We start from the raw sequence: 24,312 nt of genomic DNA on the forward strand, positions 1-24,312 counted from the left end.
TTGTAAATTCTTCTGGTTCTGAAAGCTAGAGTGCAACGCCAGCTTATATGCAGGTTTTTATTGGCTGACTATTTGACTTTGAAAGCAAAAGGCAGATTTAGGTCAGATGCTAATTTATTATTTCCTTTAAAACGTCATATAAGGAAGTCATCAAAACAGTCCAGGAGAGAAACCCAGTCAAAAGAAACTCTATTTTGGAATCCAGATCTCTGATAAACAAGTTGCATGTGGCAAAGCAGACGATACCTTCACAGTGAAGTAATTCAGAACTACTTGCTCATCTTATCCATCAGATATGGGATCCGTTTCTGCAGTTTCAGACTGCCATTAAACCTTGAAATCAGAATCTTCTTACTTTTAAAGCAGTACTACCATCCCAAAGGATTCTACACTAATTTTTAGCTAGTAACTAGGTACTGTTTGCTGCCAAACAGTAGCAAAATAAGCACTAATGTAAGCCATGTCAGAATCAGCTCTATCTTCAGGCAAAAACATTTTCAGTCTCCACTAGAACCTGACTATCTCAGGAAAAGAGAATAGGTGAGTAGAATCCTTAGAAAAATTCAGACATCACTACAGTACTTTCTAATAGCAAACAAAATTATACTGCAGAAAGCAATTAATGCTTTTCATTTGAGTTCCTCAACCCCTCGCTGTTGCAAGAAGTGCCATGGACTCGGGAATGACTTAAATTTTACAAGTTTATTTCCAATTAAAAACTGTAACTGGGGGGAGGGGAGGGATCTATTATGTATAATGCAACCAGGTCACAGTTACGCCCAAGAAGGAAAGAAACTACTTCTTGTCAGCATTTTCCAGAACCACAGAAAACAACCTATACACAGTGTGTCCATTTATTAGGGCCCAAATCCCACTACTTTGTCATAAGTTATTCAGGCAACACCACTGGAACACAGAGACAAGACATTGTGATAGTTTCTATTTGCAAAATAGGTTGGATTGCTACTTCTGCCAACGTCCTAATGAAACACAACAGATTCTTCCACAGTCAGTTCTTGGTTTAGTCTCAGTAGTCCTTTCCTGTAGCATATAGCAATCCTTTACATGTATTACATAGGCTTTTTTTTTGGGGGGGGGGGGGGGGGTAATGACAACAAAAACACCCAAGTGGAGGTTATCATCTATTCCTGCTTTACTAAACAAAGTATTACAGTAGCTTTTTTTAACAGCAGAATTTGAAAAAACTAATACAAACACTAAAATATTTCCTTGGTTTGAAAAAAATCTATGCACTAAACTCAGCTTGTATATACACTTCTGAAATTTCCAAGAAATGTCAACGTTTTGTTTCAAATGCATGTGGCAGTAGAATCTCAGCACAGCTTCAGTAGTAAACTGATAGTAAACTTTGTGGGTAGAGTCTGGGGATGGCTGTGGCATGGAGACAGTCAAAATGGTCATCAATCTCCCATGCAATACAGCAGAAAAAAGGTATAACTTTTTAATTTAACACTGATATAATAAGATTAACAACACCTAACATACTTTTTTCTTCTAAGGTTCCAGCAAATTATATGAATCTTAATTCTCTTAAAAATAGTCAGGGAGTCTACTCCCCATGGCTGAAGAAATGAGCTGGAAATCTGTGCTGTATAGCCCCAAATGATAGAGACAGATGATAGAGAGAGAAAAATTAAGAGAAAATTTTAAAAACTAAGCCACTTATTTGGGTATGTAAAGTATAACTTTGTTTTTAAAAATCTGAGCATGTCAACAATACTGGTAGAAGTATCTAATTCTCACAAATTTTAATCTACGTACCTATAGATACTTCTAGCTAGGAAACCAGTAAGAATTGCTCTCTGCTGATTGTGGTTTATATATGTCATCCATTAGCAACTTAAGCTTTTGAAGTTATGAACAATAATTCTGTACAGTCTTAAAGACCTAATAGTACTTTTTGATGCCAAAGGATTATTTAATATTTTATAAGGAACATAATACAAATGAAAATAAATAACACCTTTCATGTCTTGAATCACTAAAAGCTACAGGGATTCACATAGTATTTTTCAAAGTAATAGATCACAACACTGATGCTAATAGAGCACAACACTGATGCTCATAGCTCCATTAGAAACATTTATATGCAAAACACTGCTTTTTCCAATCATGAATTTCTTTTGAGATTCATTATTGCCCTATAGTACTTTTGTCTGAAAAGAGACTCTAGGGAGATGACACTTTCCTTGGTTAGCATTGTTGTAGCTGACAATGCATAAAAGGCAAACCGCTTTTTCTCCAGCTTGCAGCTTGAGCCAATCAAATGCAGAAATTCTCAGTCTCTTCTAATCTTGAATTCTGGATTTTGAAGTTTAGAGAATAATTGTAGCTTTTGAGCACAGAATCACTTTGTCACATAGCCCATTCTAGCTTGCATAAATGCTACTGATGCCCTAAATACCATTTTAAAAAAAACACTTCTTTGCATTGTAGACATGGCAGCCTGATTAAAAATTATTGCATACTGTTACCATTAATGCACATTTCATTATGAAGACATGATCCCTGAAGGCACCTTACACTTACCTTCCTATCAAAAAATAATTTATACCTGGAAATGTTTTTTTATTCTCTCTCAAGCTCATATTATAGGCTCCTGCCTGGATTCCTGGGCCCTGCTGTGTTAAATACTTGTACAAAAAGACAATCTCTGCACTGAAGAGCTTACAGAATCTTTCATTTTATTTTTAGACAGAGTGACTGGAAAGTACAAGTAACAAGATGATTTTGAACATCATGATCAGCACTGTTTAATCACTGTAAAGGCTTTATAGATATCAAATAGCAAATGAGAGTTTCAAAAGGATGGACTTGAAAGGAAGGAAGGTGACCTCAAGGGATATCTGGAGGCAGTTTCTTCTAAACACAAGGGAAGGTAAAACAAAAGAGGCTTGTTAGAAAGCTTGATAAATAACCAACCAAGACACTTTGACTGCTCATTTGTAGTTCAGAATAAAAACTAATAGTAAGTGAGGCAATAGCTAAGGCAGAGCAGACCACAACTAAGCAGCTTTGTTTGGAAGTAGCTGGAAAGATCCTGTCACAAGTATACTTAAGAGGCACATAGAGAAACCATACAGGCTGGCTAACTCGAGAACCAAGTAAATGACCTTAGCAGCAGAGTTCTGCGTTGATGTTAACTGCACAAAATTGGATTTGGGCTTCATAGAGGGGGGTTTTGCACAGAGTGAGGGAGAAGTCTGGGATTTGGAAAGCTTTTTGGGGAGTTCTGTTTCTGGTTTTGTTCCAGTACAGTGCAAGATACTGCACAAAGTTATAAATGACAACAGCATTTAACATCACCCAAGAGTTCAATGCTTAAGAAAAAACAAGCATTTTTTTCATTAACAGTGACAGATCAAGCTACACCTATACTATCTCTTCACCCCTGGCTCCTCAGTTCTTATAAAAGCCCCATGAGTTGAGAAGCCACCTAGAAAATAAAGGTCTGCTAAGGTCACGACAACAGAAGTACCAGAAAGATACTTCATCATATACTGGGACAAAAGAAAAGCCAGATCTGAACAGGCAGTGTAATCTGGCCCTAGTTTGCTAATAATACAGGCACCTGAGCTGGCATCAGTTCAAGCTAATGCAGCCATATGGTGTGGGTCAGCCCCATGTGGACACAATGGGACACAAAGAAACTGAGTTTCATTAACACAGCACTGGGGGTAAGCTAACAACCTCTCCTTCTCCACAAGCTCTGCTACCTTCCCAACAGTCTACTACATCCAATGCTAGGTCAGCAATCCTGTACTGCACGCCATTGCTCTGTTATGCATCAACAACCAACCATGTTCAACAGTAACTGCAGCCATCTGTTTCCCTTTTCCAGGCCCCCACTAAAAACATTTCTGACATCAGCACTGTCTCCATAGCACCTCGAACACTTAAGTGAATTTTTCCGGTTTTGAAGCAAATCAGAGCAGAAAACTAGACAGATTTAAATGCAAGATGACATTTAAGAATTTAATAAACTACTCCAAATGGCAAGGAGTAACTAAACTATGTGCAAGTCCCTTTTTCATATGTTCACAGAAATTCTGACTCAGCCAGTGTGAACCTGTGCAGCCAACAGAAAGGATCTTTTGCACTTATTCCCTCCTGCTATATTCATTTTCACCATATCCTTTGCACTGACACTAGCACCTCAAGCAGCCCTCCACAGTCAACTAAACCAAGGAATTGGTGCAGCTAAAATTGTGTTGGATTGTTCATCTTAAAGCTGAGCATGGATCTGCACCCCCAAAGTACTATATAGTATCACAGCATGTCACACTGTAGCTGACAACTTTGAAATCTTCATGTGACTATTTGTAGATAAATTGGTAAACAGGGCAAAAAGAGTATCCAAATCAAACTCGCTACTACTCACTAGTCTGTCAGTCAGCAGTCTTACCAGTCATATTCCACTGGATCCCTTCCTCTGTCAGAAGTACCTCAAGTTTGATACACCTCCTCTGAAAAGAATGTGCAGCTTTTGCCTCTGCTTCTGACATTTTTCTTCATTTCATTCTTTACTGTACCAAAAAAAAGTTATTGGCCACCAGTCCTCTGTGGGTTTGTTTTTCCTTGAGAATGGAAATATTCATACTTTTGAAGCAGTATTAAATCATTTGATACTACACATGTAATTTACATGGACTCTGCCCCCTATTGACAGTTATTATTCCTCTGCTTCCTCTAACCCTTTTAGTTTACTGTGGCACATTCAGAAGTCTCAGTGAAGTAACCCTACAGCAGACAGGATTTTCTCTAAAAACGTATCCCGTAGGATCCCATAACAGCAAGTCTCACAAAATTCTACTCACACAAGAGAAAAGATATTTTGAAAAGGCTCACAAAGTTAGTTTCCGGTATCTTAAACCACAGAAGACAGTTACATTGATTTTATACCAATGCTAGTAAATATTTGTGTTTTCTAGAGCACAAATAAATCATTTGACACTAAATATTTGATTTTCAAAACTGAAAGCGCATAAAACACTAAAGCAGAAAATATGCTTCCATGTTAGATATTTTTTTTAAGTGTAGCTTAAACATTATTCTCACAAATTAAATAAACATCATATACCAAACTGTTTGACCTTGTTTCAGTACAAGTGCTATGCAGTACATAGAACTATAGAAATTGTAGATATCTGCATCTGAGACAAATTCCAGTCTGTAGCCTGGATGAACAGGTGATGGCACAGTAATGTTTATCACTGACACTTCTTGGGGACTCTTTCCAAGTAGCCACTTAGGAAAAATGGCCTTTTGATAGGTATTAGTGTAGTAGCTATATTTTTTTTTTTCCTTTTGCCTCATTTAAAATTCTTGCCACACTGCTCTGGGTGTGTATCCTTCATTATCAGGCCCCTTCTTACCTTCATGCCTGTATTGGAGAGTAATAATGCCATAATGGGCTCACAATGTCAGTGAGGTGCAAGCCAAATCAGATGCACTATATTAGCCTCACCAAATTAAATCTTCATTTGCAGAAGGACATTCAAGGGATACAAATGTAAAACAGAGCTAAGTTACACCACCACCCCCCTCCAAAAGCGTGACAAAGGAAGCTGAGTCTCATTATTAGCACATCAAATATTCTTTGTCCAAAATGAGGCTTATGTGAGCTTTCTCTAGCCTTCTGTGATAATTTATTTTTTTTACAAATTTTGAATTTCTTCAGTTTTTCTGATGAAAGAAGAAAGATTTACAAAACATACCCCTTTTCAACCTTACGTATTTACCACTGTGACCTGTATACATACCATAAAAGACAAAGTGCAGTGACCCAATGATGTGTCTGGGAAAACAGCTTTCACTGATCTACTGTATGTACAGGCTATGCGTTGCAATTTCAGTGTTCAAGTTCTACATTTGGGAAAAAAAAGAAGAAAAAAAAACCAAAAAAGCCCACCAACATACCACAAGATGAAACATTAGTGACTGCTACATGAAACTGATATCAATAATTTTAGAATCTATGTCACTCTGACTTCAGAGCACATATTAAATGTGTTTATTATCGTGCACTAGAAGGATAACTGAAACTCCAGAACTTCATCTACACTAACAATCAACACAAAGCCCAATCAAAATTTCTCAAAGCCCAATCAAAATCTTTTATGGTAAACTTGCTTGCAATTGACACCAACAAAACAGAATGATGTCATATCATCACAGCTAAGCTGCAAGTAAAATACAGTCTCCATTCAACCACACAGACAGGCTCTTAAGCAAAATGGAAGTACCTGCACCTGGAGCTCAGAGAGTGGTGACTGTTTATGGACAGTTTTGGGTTTTTTTCCAAACTGTACAACCACCATACTATTCTAACTTACTAAGTATTTTAAAAGCCTAGAATTTGCTCCAGCTAACACTGGCAGGCTAGAAACAGCATGATGTCTTAAGCATCCAGTCCAATTTTGTGTAAGGTCTGTAAAGCACTTATCTTAACAACAATTCATCTCTTTTCCCTTATCACCTTTATTTGGATGTTTCTGAATCTTACTACTCTGAGAGTTATTAACTTAAAATTTAGCCATTTTGAGTTTATTTTCATTTATTTATCTAAGGTTTACTTAGCTATTCCATAAGTGCAACACTACCATACAGAAAGGTATCCCATGTTTCCTACATAAGAATTATAGTATTATAGTCTGCTTAATCTGGATTATTTAAAGTCCCTATTTAAACTGTGCAAGCACAGCATAAAAGAAGTACCATGTGTGCAAAAATACAGTTCTGTTTTGATTTGGTTTGACTTTTCTTTTTCCCCAAAAAGTCCACAGAAAATTATTGGGTTTTTTTCTTCAGTTTCAACAATTAATAATTCATTTCCCCAGGGTTTATGCTGGCATCAAGTGATAGAGATTGTGTATACAAGTTTTGTCCAAAGGCATGCTGATTTATTATAAAAACAGCCATGTTAATATCCCCTGCATTTAAAACGGAGGATTTAGTTTTTCCATAACAAATCATTTTCTATCAAATAAGTTGATCAGTATTGGTTTTTCAGCTTCTACGGAAGCAAGACTAGAAAATTTTACAGGGAATCTCACACTACATTCCCACTTGACAAAACAGGCACATCATGCACAGCTTCTATTTACTAATAAGGCACTGCAAAGTTTGGGGGACTGCAAACTAAATAAGAAGAAAAATATACTGAACCTTGAGGAAGCTATCTTTCTATCGCTTGACTTGGCACAGAAATTACTCCCAAACCCATTTACAAAAAGTTTGCAAATTCATAATTATCATTTGTGTCCTGATAATAAAAATAATAAATCCTTATACACAATTCACATAACTATAGTAAGTACTTCTCATAAATGCAAACTAATCCCCAACGATGTAAAATTTATTTTACTATTCAATATCTAATCAGACATAGTGATTTTTAAGGGACCAAAGACAAGGCCAAAAGACTGCACGAATGGACAACTAAATTAATTTCAAATTAAAGGAATTATTAAAAAAATCTTCTACAGTGCCTGAATCTGCAATAATAAGCCACATAACTAGCCAGAAAGACCACAGGAATCAATATTACTACCCTATAATAGCTCTGCCAGTAAAAAAGATGGCTAACTGAAAAAAGTTTCTTCCAACACAAAACATTCATTTTGTTTGTACTGCAGCTATTTTAATACAGGACTTGACACTGCTAAATTAAACTCAGTAGGAATTCCACCATTGATTACAATGAAAAGGAATCAAAATGTTTATCTCAATCTCTAGGCCAGAAGGCAGCACAGCTCTAGCACCAGTGGTAGTATCTCTGAACTCACAATATTATTAATGGTTACTTAAGTAAATTTTAATTAAACCATTTCACTCCTGTACTTTCCCAAACACAGATGACATTTTGCACTCTTATAACTAGCAGCCTTCCTTTCACAAAAGCTTATACTTTAATAAACACACAGCCAGAACAGAGGTAATAAAACAATAGTTACCTTCACTGTTAAGTTTGGTCTCAACCTAGAAAATTACTTGCCTGCACCATACCGGAGAGCTCAACCCTGTCTTCCTCTGTGCTGGGTGGCAGCTTTGGGGTACTGAACTGAGTGGAGGCTGCTCTATAGCTTTTTATTTTTTTGGTGTGTGCGTGTGTGTGTGTTATTACTGCCCTCACAGCATTCTAAGAATGTCATGCTTAGCTATAGGGGCCAGATTTTCAACAGATTAGTTCAGTTAGGCACAAAATCAAAATGGACGAATCTTCACAAGAGCTCAGAACAGTCAGTACTAACCTCTTTTGAAAATCTGTCCCCAATTATAGATGCCAAGTACTTGAAAACCTGGCACTGAGCTCTTAAAAATCTGTTTTCATATGCTAAAAAAAAACCACTGCAGCCACTAAAGGTTTTGGGACTCCTAACACTATGTATTTCTACCAAGGCAAGAGGCAACCTAGAACAGATTGAATAAATCTACTTTAAATGACAAAGCTTACTATTACTACTACATTTACTGGCACTGTCCATGGGCCAGTTTTGGGTTTAGCTCCTCTTTTATTTATATATTAATTCTTTCTGAGCCAGAAATGAGCACCTCTTCCTTTTACCAGTTCCTCACTGGTGTCAGCCTAGAGTGTTTCTAGTGACAGTAGATTAGAGCCAGAACAATGAGCTGGCCTGAAAGAAAATGCAGCAATCCCTCACACCTTTCTTTTCCTGTAACCAAATCAGGTTCAATCCATGTAAATTAATTAAGTTTACATGACATGGGCAAAAAAGACAACAACAGAATATTAATGAATTGATAATTTATACAATTGTGAAAGAGAGCATAGCCATTTGTTATTTAAGTGGACTAGGATGGTATCACTTAGCTTTAACATGCTCCAGGAATCACTTCCTAAAAGAAGGTGCTGTGCAAAATGAGGCTGAATTATACATTTTGAAGCTTTCATAACTTTGAACTTTAATATAAAATATGGAACACCAAAGCCAAAATTCTGCCTTCAGCACAATTCTTTGTCCCAAAGACATAATACAAGTGTTTTGTTATTGGAGTTTCCTTGAGGATATTTGAGTTTAGCAGTACAGTAGTTGCTTACACTTTTATGTTCAAATGTAAAACTGAAATGACAGCTTTGACAAATTCATACAGTTATTACACTAGAAAGTCAGTTTCCATTAGTTCCCTGAACTGCCATACAGAAAAAGTAGAGTCATCAGCCTTTTTTGCATGCTGTGATCACAGCTATAAGGAGAATTCTCCAAGCATCTGTTAAGAAACTCTTGCCTTTAAAAGATGTGCGTGACATCTAACGTAGAACTGTTCGGCTTTTTACTGCTACCACCTGCCCTGATAATTTAAACATGTTATTTTCTTAACACAAACTCTCTTTACCCCAGCTACAAATATAGACTTTTAAAAGAGACAATGTTAATTCTAGCTTATCTAAACATAGATGAGACAACAAAAACATCAGGGACTTAATGTAAAAACCTTCTAATACCCTAGCATATAATTACATTATTCATTAGCAAGTAACTTCAAGTGGGTGTAATTTAGTGTTTCCTTCCTGCCCCTTGAGCAAATACAACACAGAATAGTTAATCAATTTGATTCCAAGCTCTTAAATCCACTGTCTCAATAAAATCTGATAGAGAGATTCACAGAAGGGCTCCACCCCAGCCTAGTCTCAAGGATCAAGAAGGTTTACCCAACTTATTTATACATTCACCCACTCAAGGGGTGGAGGATGGCAGATAGACCATTCTTCCTTCATTGTCCAGTAAATTCAGCAGAAAGAAATTGCCCTGTAAGACTTATCATCTGTTGCTCCTTTTGACTAACTCCACATTTTGTGAGATGGCCTGATCATTCATGAGGTGCACTGCAAATGGGCCCATCTGCCCTGATTCTCACCTCAGACCTCCCCTTTCAACAAAAACAGTAACAAGGTTGCTTTGGTCTCAGCTTGGTACAGTCTGGGTAAGGCTCTGCACACCAACAAAAAACCCGAAGCCTTAAGTGTTTTACACAATCTCCCTATTAAAACATTGCTTATTTAGTAACAAATTACTTAATAAAACATTTAATTATTTAATAAATCTACTGCCATTGAAACACCTTTGCTCCATGCTGCCTAGCAGGGTTAATTTCCAGTGACAACACTGGAGAAATAGAACTAAGAAAGCTTTACAAACAGAAACCCACACTCTGAGGAGCACGGTGACCCAGGAAACTTGGTAATGGGAGGGCACACCTTCCCGCTCACCCACACTCCTCACACCTCCTGGTCTTCCCCAGCCTCCCCCTCAGCTGCCACTATTCCTGCACTCGTCCAGGCTTTTTTCTCCCCTCTTTTCTTTTTTTTCTCCTTCTTCTACAAGGATAGCATGATAAGTCCAAGAAAGAGATAAACGAAAGAAGCCGGGTTTGATTACTGCCTATAGGCTTGCCTCCCCTAAGGACATAGCACGTTCAGAAACCGAACCGATTCTCGCCTGCTCACAGAAAGCTGTAATGGCGCCTCCACTCTCCAAGAAGCGCAATAGCAGATGAGGCCGCTTTCCCGCTGCCCTTGCTCTGATTGGCTGCTCAGCAGCAGAGGCGGAGACACGGCGGGAAAGCACTGTGTAAGGGCTGTGAGGCTGAGAAGAGCACAAGATGGTGGCGATTGGCGCTGTGAGGCGGTTTGGTGAAAGAAAGACTCTCTTATTCCTGGGAGCCAGGTGCCTAGCTTTGGTGAAGGGTGACACGTCAGTTGGTGTTCTCCAGATGAAGTATAATCCGTATGTTCTTCTCAATACTAGATTTGTTTAGAGGTAGCTAATGTTAGCTTCAGAAGTAAAGTGTCAGTGCCCTCTTGAGGAATTGCCTTGCTTTATCTTACCTATATCTTTCCAATACTATGCAATGAACTTTACACCACAGTCAGTTTTTAAACCAGTAAAAAGGTGCTTTAACTGATGTCTTAACTGATTATGATGAGTAAGTCCTGCCAGCTTTATTGATGCCAAATTGCCTGGCTGGCTTGCTGACTATTAGGCCACTTTTACCAGTTCTTAAACTGGGAAGTGGCTAAGGTACAGAATCAGAGGATTGAGTATAAGCCTGGCAGGAGTTGACTCCATTAAGCAAGTGCTGCATGGGAGAGAGAGTAATCCTCTCTGGGATGTAGAAGAGCTGCTCATGTTACCTGTTTGGCCTTCCAGCATTTTTGTTTACTTAGTCCCTCCTGGGATCTCCTTGTAGCAGCAATGGCTTTCCTGCCATCTCACTGTTGCTTCACGTTGCTGCCACCTCCTAGCAGAACTGGAATGCAACAAAAAGCTAGGAAAGGGAAACTTGAGGTGGCCTGAAGAAGGGAAATACCATGAAAGTGTGTTTTAATTTCTGATATATCTGTGGATAGGGGTTGGGGGGGAGTTGAGCTCTATCCGATCTCTGTGAGCCTGTTTCCACTTAATGGAAGAGGCTTCCAACTAATATACAAGTTCTCAATAGTTTTCAGAGAGAATGGTTTCATCTAAGACTTGTACTACCTGCTTCTTTAAGTAGCTTGACTACTAGTAGATTTAAGTACTCTTGCTGATGATAACTGTTACACTGTTAGGTGTTTTTCTCTGAACTGTAAGCATGTTAATCAGTTTTTGTCAGTTGCATTGACTTATTTTTTTCATTCTGATGATGGGTTTTATGCTAATTATTACATTAGCAGTTTTTTAAAATCTATTTTATGTACCCAAAAGTCTGGGATGGGTACTTCATAATTATGTTGGCTTTTTGCATCAATGTGTGATCTATAATGTTTTGGAGCCATCCCATACTGTTTATTTAGTTAGGTTGCCTGGCCTGTGTGTTAAAAATCTTTCTGCATTTTGGAAAGTAATCTAATTTTCTGAATACCAGAAAGATAATCTTATTCTGTAAGAAATTTCACAGGATTTTTAATATTCTGTTTGTCCATGATACAGCCATTTTTCTTCTGCAGTAGTGGTAAAATTCTCAGCACAGCTTAAAGAATTTTGGAAGAGCTGTCTTCAACAATGAGCTTTTTTTTCTTAAACTGTACAGCTTAAACACTCTTACTATTATACAGTACATGTTTCATGAAAACAGCATGTACTGAAGCGTGTATCTGTGTAGTAATACAACTCTAAAAATGAACTGTTGCTTCTTACGATGGTATCAAGTGCTAATAAAATTTGAGATTAATTTTCATGAGACCTCAGGACACCTCCCTGTGCATGCAAAACTGTTCAGTTCTCAAACTTTTTCTTTCTGCAACCCCCACCCCATGTACATTTAAGTCACTCCATTTCCAATAATATGTTATGGCCAAATTTTCCAGGTTTTTTTGTAAATGTGAAGAGAAGTGGATTGTACTAAAAGTATTTCAAAGCATGTGGAAACTTGATTGCAAATATTAAGTGGGTTTCAAGATACAGATATTGCAGTTGACTGTTACAAATGTCTGGAATCTTACTGATAGGAAATCTGTAGCTGTGAGAAATGCAAGCTTTGTGGAAACTATGGGTAGTGTCACAGTTCTTAGCTTCTGACAGTTTTTTCGTATTGAATACCAAGAGGTAGCTTTTTGCAGATTAATTCTAGGTGATGGATTTATCTTATCGGTGCTTATGTCTATTGAGCATTTTCTGTACTTGCTGTGAAATCACTTATACATCTCTGAACTATATGCTTCTGTTTTTTCAGGTAATGCTTGACCTTTTAATCATTCAATTGTCTCTTTGCTTCTGCACTGATGCTGAACTGTCAGGCTTGGGGCCTTATACATTGCCTGCCGTTCAGCACATCATCCACATTTTTATAGAAACTGTTGAAATTGCATGATTCCTCTCACTTCACTTATGTGCTTGGCAGCAGTTCCTTCATGGGTATAGCTGTTGTTTTTCCTCTCTACTGAATGTTCTAGCTCTTGCAGTGTCAGTTCCTTTACCAGCCATCTGTCTTGCTGGCTCACTCACTATCTTAACAGCTCTCCTTCTCAGGGTAGATGCAAGTCCTAGTGAGTACACCATCAGCTGTTAATTTTTTATTCAGAAGCTTTTAAAACAATTGTCGCTGCACACAAATATTCTATATTTCAGCCCTCCCTATGCAGGCCTTGGCACTTATGGTTGCTTTCTTCAGCCTTCTCCTTTTTCCAGGTTCTTTCACAACTTGTTTCTCTATCACCTCATTTCTTTTCCTGAAATTCTTAGAGTCATTTTCTTCATTGGACAAACTAGCTTGCCCCTGAATTCTGTGTGGAAAGTGCATGTCTGAATGCAAGGAAGATCCAATCCAGTTCTGTTTGTTGTTTCCCAGTAACTCTATTCTTTTAAATCTGTGAAAGAGGCATTTAAATACTTTCAGATATTACATAAGTCAGGTAATATGAGTCTTACATTTCTCAGGAGCTATCTTTTGTCAAGAAATTAAGAGAACAACTTCTTTGTAGCAGTATCAGTGTTACAGATAGGATAGATTGTCTTGTAGCTCAGGAGCTGGCATACTGCTAAACAATCTAGCAATCTTTTTGATTAAAAGTTCTCTTTGCTTGTAGGCTGGTCAGGCCTGAATGCAAAATTGCTTTATGAAGCCCCTAGTGTATAGTATCCCTTATTATAGTAGTAGTTTGTTTTCTTTTCCTACACTATACCTGCTTTATAATCTGCCAGTAGCTAAGGTTCATTTAGGTAGTGCCTAGAGCATTATAAACCACTACTTGGTGTTAGAACAGTTTTCAGGGGTAGAAATGAATCACAGATAAGATAGAGACGTACCACATTTTTTTTTAACGTATGTTGATAAGCCTTCTCAGACCCTCTGCTCCTTTCCTGGACAAATTCAAATATTGTTTATTGCTAGTGCCAATTAGTCAGCCAAGCTGACAGCTGTCCTCATGAAGACGACCCCAAGAGATTAAAACTCCTGGGACACTGATTTGTATGTTAGATGTTACTGTTTGTCATCTTCTAAGGGTCTTTTGTATATGTTTGGTTCTTAAAGATAAAAAGACCTGAGTGTGCTTACAGTGGTAACAAATAATTAGTAAGCTGGATTTTATTTCCCCACTGTATTTATGACCTCCAGGGTAAATTTAGACCTGTCATTTAATACATCTAGTGAGGGACTGTCTATGCAAGGATGGTTTGTTTCCAAACTAAACCACTGCAGCTGAAATAGGTCTTCTCCCGTTATGATGCTGTTATGCCGGTAAAGGTGTGTTCATAATAGATGGGTCCATCCTGGGCTAGGAAGTCAAAGCTGTATTACTATATTGGTAATAGAATTTATGCTAGTATAATAATTCCAGTGTTACAGAAAAGCTTGTAGTCTTACTAAAAGTTACACAGAGTCTTTCTGGCATTGCCCAGGCCTTTTTTATACAGTCTTTGTGCACAGAAAGTGAAAACAGTAAAAACAGCAACATGGAAGAGAGTGAGAGTGTAAATTAATTTATTTTCTCTCTGTTTCTCAGGCAAGTCAACTTCCTGTCCCCAATGTCTGATTTCCAATAGAAAGGTGGCATAGTGCTAGTATTTGAGGCTGTAGAAGTTGACTCCAAAACCCTATTAAGTGAGGTTGTCAACTGTGGTCATGACAAGCCTTATGATTAAGTATGACCACAAGAGGCAGATGAATTTGAAAATGTCCAGAAGTCTGCAACTGTGAACTGGTAACTAATAAACTTTTCCTCTCGTTAAGTGAAGCTGCAGATAGGGTGAAAAAAGCTAGTCAAACCCAGGAAAGCTGCAGACAGAAGCTGGTGAGCTATAACTTAGCTTACCCTCCTTGTTACTAGGATGTACTCTGTACCCTAGGTTCAAACTCGGCATTCTCCCATGAATAAGGAATGTCATCATTGTTAGGTGAACACGCTGCCTATGTTAATTTACTGTGCTGGAATTAACAAGTAAACTCCCTACAGAAGAATAAAACTATTCACCAGAATGTGATTGGAAGGGTATTTTAAGAGCAGACAAAATCCACTTACATGCCAGGCTAGAAGGAGCTGCTACTTAGCATCCTATTAACTAAAAGGAATCTCTCAATTAATTCCCTCTGGAAAAAAAAAAAATCATTAGGCCTCACAAGATTTCAAAATTTTGTACTTTAAATAATCTCAGTTACCAGAGAGAATTCCTGCTAACAAACCAGTCAAAATATGAACCAATATAGTTAAGGAAGTGTGAAGTGAATAAAAACTTAACTTTTTCATTAGATTAATAAAATCTCTCCATCACGGACAATAAGAGAGGCTTTAGCTTCATCATAGTTTTTACATTGTATTCTAATTAAATGCATTTGCATTTTATTAAAACTATCTGAATAACTCACACTTCCAGTTGCCAAGACATGCTCATCTGCAACATCCTAAAGTAATAGAAACATCACTGTGTAGAGCTTATTCATCTTTTTCATACTTTCTAAAACAAGGCAGGCTGTTCCATTTACTTATAATTGGTTCACTGAGAAGTTATATTAAGGAACTAATATTTCCATATTCTGTAAAAATAAATTATATGATATAACTTGTGTTGTGACACAAACATGAAGCCTGCATATAGGTAAGTTCTGAATGGAGAAATCTGGAGCTGGGCCCTGCAGCTTTGTCGGAAGTAGCTCTTCAGAGGCAGATTATGAAATTAGAGCTGTAATCTCTGCTTGACATAGAGTTAATATGCAGCCTTTCCAGGGCTGAAGCTGTTTACTGGTTCTTCCATCTGTCAGGATTTTCCTAGCTTCTATGGGAAAGAAATACATACATTTGAAACTGAGATTGCATAGAGGAAAGCTTTCTTTGTGGGTATGTTATAGAACCCTTTCTAAGAACTGTAGGTAGCTGCTGGCAGACCACCAGTTGAAGGAGTGAATGGGTGTTATGGCAGTAGTTACTTAAAATAACCAAACAAATTAAAAATCCTTTTTTCCCTCTTTGGTGTGACACTTGAAATTTGTTTGTGTGCGAGAAAATAGTGGTAAAAATAATAGTCAAAAGCATTAAGACCTGAGGAGGAATGATTGACCTGAATGGAAGCCTATGTGGGGTTTTTTTTGTTCTCTTCTTTTAGGACTGGGTTTAGCTTTTTCTTTCTGAGAAACTTTAGTGTGCAAAATCTGCAAGGTTCATGTATAAACTAAACTTGAAGGGCCTTGCCATTGTGAAATAATGAAATCAAGCATCATATCAGCTGGCAGAGATGAACTCTTCATATTTGTTTTAAGTTATTGTGCAGACTGTCTCAGAAAGTCAAAACAGTGAACATATAAGGAATACTTATTTCGTGCTGACCTAGTGACCTGGTAAGGTAGAGTTCTGCACCTATAGATTGACTGTTATGTTCCATAGCCTTTTCTTGCAGGATGAAAACATGGACTAATTCATTTAGATATGTGCATCAGCAGCCTTTGTGCTGTGTGTCAGAGAAACGTTCAGTAAAGTTTTCTATGTTCAATAAAGATTTAGCTGTGCCTGTACCTTTTCACCTCATGTACCTTGGATAAATTACTGTTTTGCTTTGGAAGACATAGAGGAGAATATTGGGCTAAAGCTGAAGGTTCTGAGAAGTGATCAGAAGGATGGCTTTTAAAAATTTGCAATTATGTATTTCTGTCACTCATGTTATTTGAAAATAGTTTAACAAGGAAGCTGAAATGACAAATTCAGGGCCTTCTCTCCAGTGAATGAAAATAATTTTATACCCAAGATATGCCCATCCATTTATAGCAGTATACAATTGGAATTAGGTCTGTCAGTCAGTGGTAGCCAATGGCTTGAGCTTCATTTCCACTGTATGTTGTTCTTTCAAAGGAATGCTTATTATATAGCTGATACCCGGACAGCAACTAGAGTAATCTACATAATTGCACCATATCAGGACAGGCTTTTTTCAGTAATTTTTCCACCTGTGGTGTGGGAGTAAGAAAAGTTTCCCCAGAACTAGGAACAATGAATTGCTGGGTTTAGATTACACAGTCATCTTTACTTTTGCATTGTCTTGCCATGTTTGAAGGGTACAGGCAGCTTAAAGTTAAAGCTCTATAGAGCTGTAAGTTTCATCATGAAAAAGTGATGGTATGTGCATCCTCTTTGATTAGCAAGAATCCTCATCTCCAGTGTGTGTCAGCAAAATATGCATCCTGATGCTCAGGAATAAATTATGGGCACCAATTGTCAGGGTCTCTTCCTCCCTCTCCCCTCAAAGAAGCACTAAGGGATCCCACCATGGATTTTATCCTTCTTTTCTCTTAAACACAAACTTCTCTCTACCCTCTGAATAGATTTACTAAGATAACCCAGCCCACACAGAAGTAATAAAATCAACAAGATTCTTATCTTGCTTCATTGGTCTCTGCCAGTTCTTCAGCTTGGATAAGAGACTCCTGTCTATGTTGTGTTTTCTAGACTCACTGCCTTTTCCTTCTGCTGGTAGGGTCATCAGTGGAGTTCAGCTTTGAGCTGGATGAAGCACTTTATAGAAAAAGCTGTGAAACTCTGACCATTCATCTGCATGGCAGTACTGATTTCACAGAAGTAACTGTGCTGAGGAGTTGGGAGCTGATTAGTTTTTCTTCCAGTCCATGATATTTGAAGTGTTTCAGGGCATACTCACTATATTTTAATGTATCTTCACTTGTCATTTCTCAGACAGAATTTCTCATTGTTTTCAGTATCAGTGACAGACAGTTCTGCTTAGCAATATGGGAAGGGTGGAGCAGCCTGTATAGAAAGCTACAGCCCCTCAACTGATAGCTGCTAATTTTTTAAAGATAATATTATCTCTTCCCAGGCAGGGTTAAACTCTGCCTTTTCTCCATCCAGCAAATGCACAGAAAAGAAAGAAAATGAAGTTGCCCAACTTCCTGAGGCAAGTGATCATGAATCTTTCTGCTACCGGTTACCCTAAAGAAGTCTGTGGATTTTTACACCTTTTTCCTGACATGGTTTTGTCAATGTTTTGTCAATGTTTGAGTAAGTGAAGGAAGTAAAGTGACTATTTTAACTCCTCTTTTGGCAGAGAGGAGATTAAAGCAAGACATCCTGCTTAAAAGTGAATAGCTTCTACTGTACTTGAAGCACTGTATAGGTGGGAAAGATCAAAAAAATAAAACCAGTATTGAAACAAAACTGTTAATCAAATGTTAATGTGTTCAGAAATTGTCAAGAGGGACAGATGGAATCCTGTGATTCTTTATCTTCTCCTTGAGTCAGTTTTTAAAATATATTAAAAGCTCGTGTACTTTTGAGTGGCAGATATGGCTTGTCACTTTAGAGTTTATTTTTGCTATTGTTAATACTGAAATGGATTGTGCCTAAGTTACAGTAGTTGACAGAAGTCTGAAGTACCACAAAGAAAATATTTGTCTTGCATTTATGATCTCAGCATTCAGATTTAGGGACCTGTATGTGGTTAAACTTTGAAATTATGTAACAGTAATAGAATCCTGTTCAAGTTGATGCCTTTTAGCAAGCAAGGGAGTGTGTGTGGGGAGTGTGATTGTACAGTAAACACTTAAACTTCTTCCTTAAGTGTATTCTTAAAGCAGCATTCAGCTACCCAGAACAGTGCCTAGGACACGCTCTCTGCAGTTTGCACTGAACTCATAGTGAAACTTGTGGTATTTTTCCCATGAGACGGTGATATAAGTCTAAGCCTTGATGTACTTCGTATTTAAATTGGAACTTCTCAGCTCATGTTGTCTAATTGGAACCCATTCTCTGGTAACATATTTCTGGAGTAAACATCCCCTTGATTATCTGATAATAATAAGCATTTTGAATGATCTTAAAACTGAACAGAGTTGTTAAATCTTGTTCTAATTCTGTAGTTGAGCTGTGTCATAGGTCACATGCTAGCTTCCAGAGCGTTAACAAAGGGCACCTTCAAGAATCATTTCCTGTATTTTTAGGATGCCAATTTGATGTTTATCTGCTCTGTGTTTGTGATGCTGAAATTTTAATGCACTTCCAAAGCAAAGATACCACACCATGTCACCAGAGCTGCTCTCTACCTGCAAATGTAAACAAGAATAGTCCCTATCAGCAGGGGTAAAGCTAAGTGGACAGGTAGAGGCTAAACTTCTTATGAGTGGAATATTGTTTGTGTATAGATGACTCTTCTTTTATAATGTTTGAGACATCTTGGGTCCAAATCTAAAGAAGACTGTATAACCGTCTTAAACTGAAACTAATGGACATTCTGGCTGTTTCAGAAATTTGAAAGAATTCAGTCCTATGAGTTTCATATGGAATATCTAAGATGGCTATATTTGCAAATTTTGTCGAGTTGCATTTTCTGAGGACAAGTAGCAAAAGGTTTAACAAAAAAACCCCCCAACCTTGTAACTTTTTTATAGCAGCCTCAGACAAGTCTCAAAAAAAGCAAACAAGAAACCTGAAGAATGACAGAGTAAGTTATTTTGTGCAGTTCTCACGAACAGGTGCTAGTCCAGGCACATCATCTATGCTATCTGTAGAATACCAGGTGAGTGAAGAATACAAAGTAGCATTTAACCTGAAGCCTAGTAGGCCAGCAGCCAGAGGGAATAAGCATCACACACAGACAGACCAGCAGGCATGCTGCCCAGCCATCCACTCTCATTGAGGAGACTGGGGTCAGCTCACACGCAGAGTGCTTTCTTTCTGTCCTTTAAATATACTTGTTAAACCTGAGACTTGTAGCACAAGATTCAAGACAGAAATTTCTCAGTCTCCCTCACCTTCACTGAGATTTTCAATAATCATGAAGTTGCTTGCTCCTGCTTTGACTTAAGAGGCTGTTTTCTGGTCATTTTGTTAAGGTATGGCAGCATTTTGCCTGCTTTTAGAGTAAAAGCTGAGTGACCCTGACAGTGTAGTCATCAAAGGGCAGTATTTGCATGACTAAGTCAGGAATCACCAAAATCTGGTAACTTCCTAGTGGATGAACACAACCTTATGTGCAGGGCTTGCTCTCTGTCCCATCTTTCCCTTCTTATCCCCATCCCAAGCACTAGAAGCAAAGTTTGAGTAGAACTTAGTTAAGAAGGAAAATCTTGTATTCATTGCAATTCTACATAGATACTGTCCCCAAACTACACGTTTCTCAGCAACTAGTTGTTCAAGACAAAATAAAATAAAAGTGAATATTTCTGCACAAATCTTTGTCAGCATTGTATTCTCAGCTCAAATTACGGACTGTTCCCTTTTACAACAATGGCACAATTCAACTGTAGTCTAACATTTTCCCAGATTTTACAGTGAGTTTGACCTGCAATACATAAAAGTATATGATTATACCAGTCATGCTTGGAGAGCAGCTACAATTTTCTTCTGTTTATTCCTGAGCGATGCAGAGAACTTAGTACAAATGCTTAAAACCTATAGTTAAATATTCACAAGTTAGGAGCTATACCTTCAAAAATTACTGAGAATATTACTTGCTACTTGAAGCAAGTCACTGGGATTGCTCCTTTTAAGTTAGGAGGCCCTCTCTTGTAAGAGGAAGCAGTTCAGTAACTGCTTATTGCAATGTGCATTAAAATATCTTCTTTGAAGGGTAAACTTGGGAGTATCATACTAACAATTTAAAGACATTTATGGGGATAAGTAAAATATAGTTATATTTAATGCCAGGCATTGCTAGAATTCAAGCAGAAAATTGGCATAAATTTATTTTTTCTTTTTTTTAGAGTTGTAGAAAATACAGAGACCATCTTGGCCACAATCCAGGGAATAGAACAGCGTATTGGATTTTTGTTTTGGTAATACAGGGTACTTTGGTTCTCCCTCATAAAGGTATGTGTCTTGTCACTCTCCCTCATACAGATAGCAGTAAAAATGCACTAGTCTCTGCTTTTCAATAGCACATGTTGATTTTTAACTACAGTGGTTTTGTACAGATTGTGCTTATAAGGATTTTTTTAATCTTTAAAAAAAACCACCCATACTGCCTTGCTATATAGTGTGATCATAACAGTGGCTCTAATGTTAAAAATATTTCCAGATCAGTTTTTTGTGCAAGTCTTTTTGAAAAATAGACTTCTACTTAAGTGTAATGGAAACATTTCCATGACTTCAGCAGTCTACTATAGAGGTTAAAATAAACATTTCCATGGAGATTGCAACTCGAGATTTACTGTACTGTGCTGAATGCATGATAACTGGACAGGGAAAGTTGCAGTGGATCCTACATCAGAAAAATATTGATTGTTTATTGCCCAAGCTGACATGTGAGTAATTAGCATAAATGTTCTATTTGCACTAGCCTTTAGCGTAAACAGTTTCCCGGTAACAGAAGTGTCCTTCTTAAAATATTTGGGGAAGACCAGATCGTTGGCTTTATTAAAAGCATGCTGCACTAGTTTCATTAGCACAAAGCAGCTTTGTCTTTGTCCTAACTGACCAGGTGAAAATATGTATGTGGCAGCAAGAACAGAGTCTCAGTTTATGAATTATGGCAATGGAGGGGTGTGGTCAGAGCATGCTGCTTAGCTCTTCTGATATTTTAGTGGCTTCTCAAGGGCTGTTGCAAGCAGCAGCAACTGAAAATACACAACTGAAATGTCCACAGTGCCCTTCTGGTATTAAGCCTCTTTCATTCCTACCCAAAAATGAAAGCCTGTTTTAAGGTTTAACAGTGTCCTTTTAAATTAGAAGCAGACTGCCACAGTGAGATATTCAGACTGGGTTAGGCAGTGTATGCTATGGTTACCATCACTAAACAGAGCTCGATCTGTTAAGATCAAAATGGTTGACTTGTCACTCTATAGTAATTGTTCCCTGTGGAAAAAATTCAATAGCATAGCTTAAATCACACATAGCTGATCACGTGCTCTGAGGCTTCTGTGGTGCTGAGACTAAAAGGCAGAGGTAGGGAGGAGCTGTGTCAGGAAATCTTTTAATTCTGCTGGCCAGGGGCAAGCTTGTCTTGCATGCAGTCATATGCACAAATTGATTTTTAATTTTACAGTAATGCACTTTTATAATTGTTAACTCGATTCCTAAAATGCTGCTTTTAAGGGCCTGATGTTATGCCCCTGCATGTCCAAGGTGGCCATTGGAAGGAGAGTTTTTGGATGTGCGATGACTGTGAGATGGTACCCAATCTGTTCAACTTCTTTTGTTTAGAGCACAAAAACTGTTAAACTGCAGCCTATATAAGACAAATTGAATATGTGCTATCCTGGAAATTAATTACATACATGAACCTTAAAGTCATTAGTACAAAAAAAAGTCAAGTCAATGAAATATGAAAAGTACTAGGTTTCTATCCAGACTGGAGAATCTTTAATAACATGGGAACTGATGTGAGTCACATCAACTTGCTTTTAAACACCTGCCTTACTGATCCCAGTAATTGCCTTTCTGGCTCTTTTGCTGGTTTAATACATGATATAGTAAAATGGGGAGTGGGGGATGCCTTATACACCAAGAAAATCTTTCTTGATACAGGGCAGAAGTGTTAAGAGTATGCTAATTAGACTGCATATAGTTTTCTAAAGGAAGTGATTTTTTTTTTTTAAATCTTAATTTGGTTCTTCAGTTTCTTGTCAAAATCAGCATAGAAACTGCAAGTTCCCAGTCTGGCTGCATGCAGTCTCCTCGGTTAAACTTTTCTCACTATCTACACCCAAGAAAAGTGCTGAGTTTCTGTTTTGCTAGCCTTCCCCTTCCCATGCCACTCTGAGAAATTGTAAGTCAACCTGTATTACCAACAGGAAAAAAAAAAATACAGTTGCAGCCTACCTTATCTAGGGTAAAACATACCATCCTTTGATAGCTAAGGAATACTCACCAATCCTTTGACAACAGAAGCTACTACACATACAAGCAGTTAAGAACACTTGCTGCTTGATTATGCATGTTTAATATGCTTGCTCAATTCCCTATTCACCACCCAGCACTAAGAGGAAGTGAAGCATCAGGCATAGCAGCACAATGCTTGGCTGTAAATGACTTCATGTAGGATGTAACTTGTCATTTGGCCTGAAATACAGTGGAATTTTTCCCTCCCTTTTCTGACACCTATTCACAGAAACACTGTGTATGCTAGTCTGTCTCTAACCTTCTGCTGCTTGTCTTAGCTCTTTGGTGGGGCTAGTAATCCACACAGAAATAAGTAAGAAATTACTGCTATGCAAAATCTACACAAGCACTACAGCTAAGGAGGGTACTCAAGGAAACCATTTTGCAGTCTTGATTGTAGCAGTACCTCCTTACCTGTACGACGAACACTGCCTTTATCTTTTCCACTGCTGAACCATGAGAATAGGGACATGATTCCAAGAGCAAATTAATCTGTTTAAGTGGGGTTTTTCCCTACATATAACTAAGCACAGATATTTGCATTTAACCAGCCGTCCCTCTCTTCTCTTCCCTTCCCTTCCCCGCTCCCCGGAAATTAAAATAACGAAACTACTTAAAAAGCATATGCACCGCACCGCTTTGTTCCCCGTGGTCCACCTCGCGGTGCTCGCTCCCTGCCAGACAACTCGCGTCTCCATCAGCCGCCGGCTCTCCGGTCGGCAAAAGCCCCTCGAGCCGGGCCCCGCAGGCGGCTCAGAGCAGCGGGGCGGGCGGGGATGCAATGCGGTTGGGCGGGGAGGGAGAGGCTTTACCTGCCGCGTTCCCCCGCCGAGCCAGAGGCGCCTGGAGCTGCTGCATCCACGCCGGGGCGCGGCGGGCGCTCAGAGTGCCTGGCGGAGCCGGCTGAGCGCCGGAGCCATCGCCGCGCCGGGGAGCGGTGGGAAGGGAGAGCCGCCGGAGCCTCCGTACGCCGGGAGGAGACTCAGCACCTGGGCGCTGAACAGCTCCACGGAGCGCCACAGGCGGGGCCGGCGCCGCGCTCCCCGCCCCTGGGCGCGGGAGGGCCGCGCCGCCGCCCGCCTCCCGCCTCGCTGCACGGCGCTGCGGCCGCCCCGCCCCGCTCCGCTCCGCTCCGCTGCCGCCGCGGGCGGGGAGCCGGCCCGCGGGCGGCGGCCGAGCAGCAAGGGCGGGAATGACCACACTTCCCAGCCGCCCCCGCGGCGGCAGGGAGACGGCTTTGCTCCCGGGGGCGGCCGGGAGTTGTAGTCCTGTCGCTTGTGGAGCGCTGAGAGCACCGGCGTCAGGGGCTCGGTTGGGCGGTGCCGGGCGCCGTGAGGCGAGGGCGGGGGCTGCCTCCCGGCCCGCTTGGGAGCCGGCGGCCTTGCGCTTCTGCCCCGGGGCGGGCCCGCGCGCCTACGGGGGAGAGAGGCGCTCGCGCCTGCCGCCTCAGGGCGGGGCGCGCGGACCAGCCGCGGGTTTATCCGCTCCCTCGGAGCGGCGGAGCTCCCGCCTCCCGCCTGGCGCTTCGCGGTGCC

General features: G+C 39.4%; 1 protein-coding gene across 5 annotated transcripts in view; it reads right to left on the bottom strand.

Moving 5' to 3' along the window:
- Positions 1–23,857, bottom strand: part of SMPD3 (sphingomyelin phosphodiesterase 3) — a 123,801-nt gene extending 99,944 nt beyond the window's left edge. For 2 of the 5 annotated variants that reach the window (XM_049805286.1, XM_049805292.1), the window contains exon 1: positions 23,590–23,857. The gene's annotated coding sequence lies outside the window, so the exon portion shown is untranslated. Of the gene's footprint in view, positions 1–23,191; positions 23,274–23,412; positions 23,459–23,589 lie in introns of those variants that run through there. The other 3 variants (XM_049805289.1, XM_049805290.1, XM_049805288.1) reach the window with 3 other exon arrangements.
- Between the last annotated feature and the right edge of the window lie 455 nt (positions 23,858–24,312).

Source organism: Accipiter gentilis, chromosome 7 (genome assembly GCF_929443795.1).
Source record: "Accipiter gentilis chromosome 7, bAccGen1.1, whole genome shotgun sequence".
Taxonomy (NCBI): Eukaryota; Metazoa; Chordata; class Aves; order Accipitriformes; family Accipitridae; genus Astur; species Astur gentilis.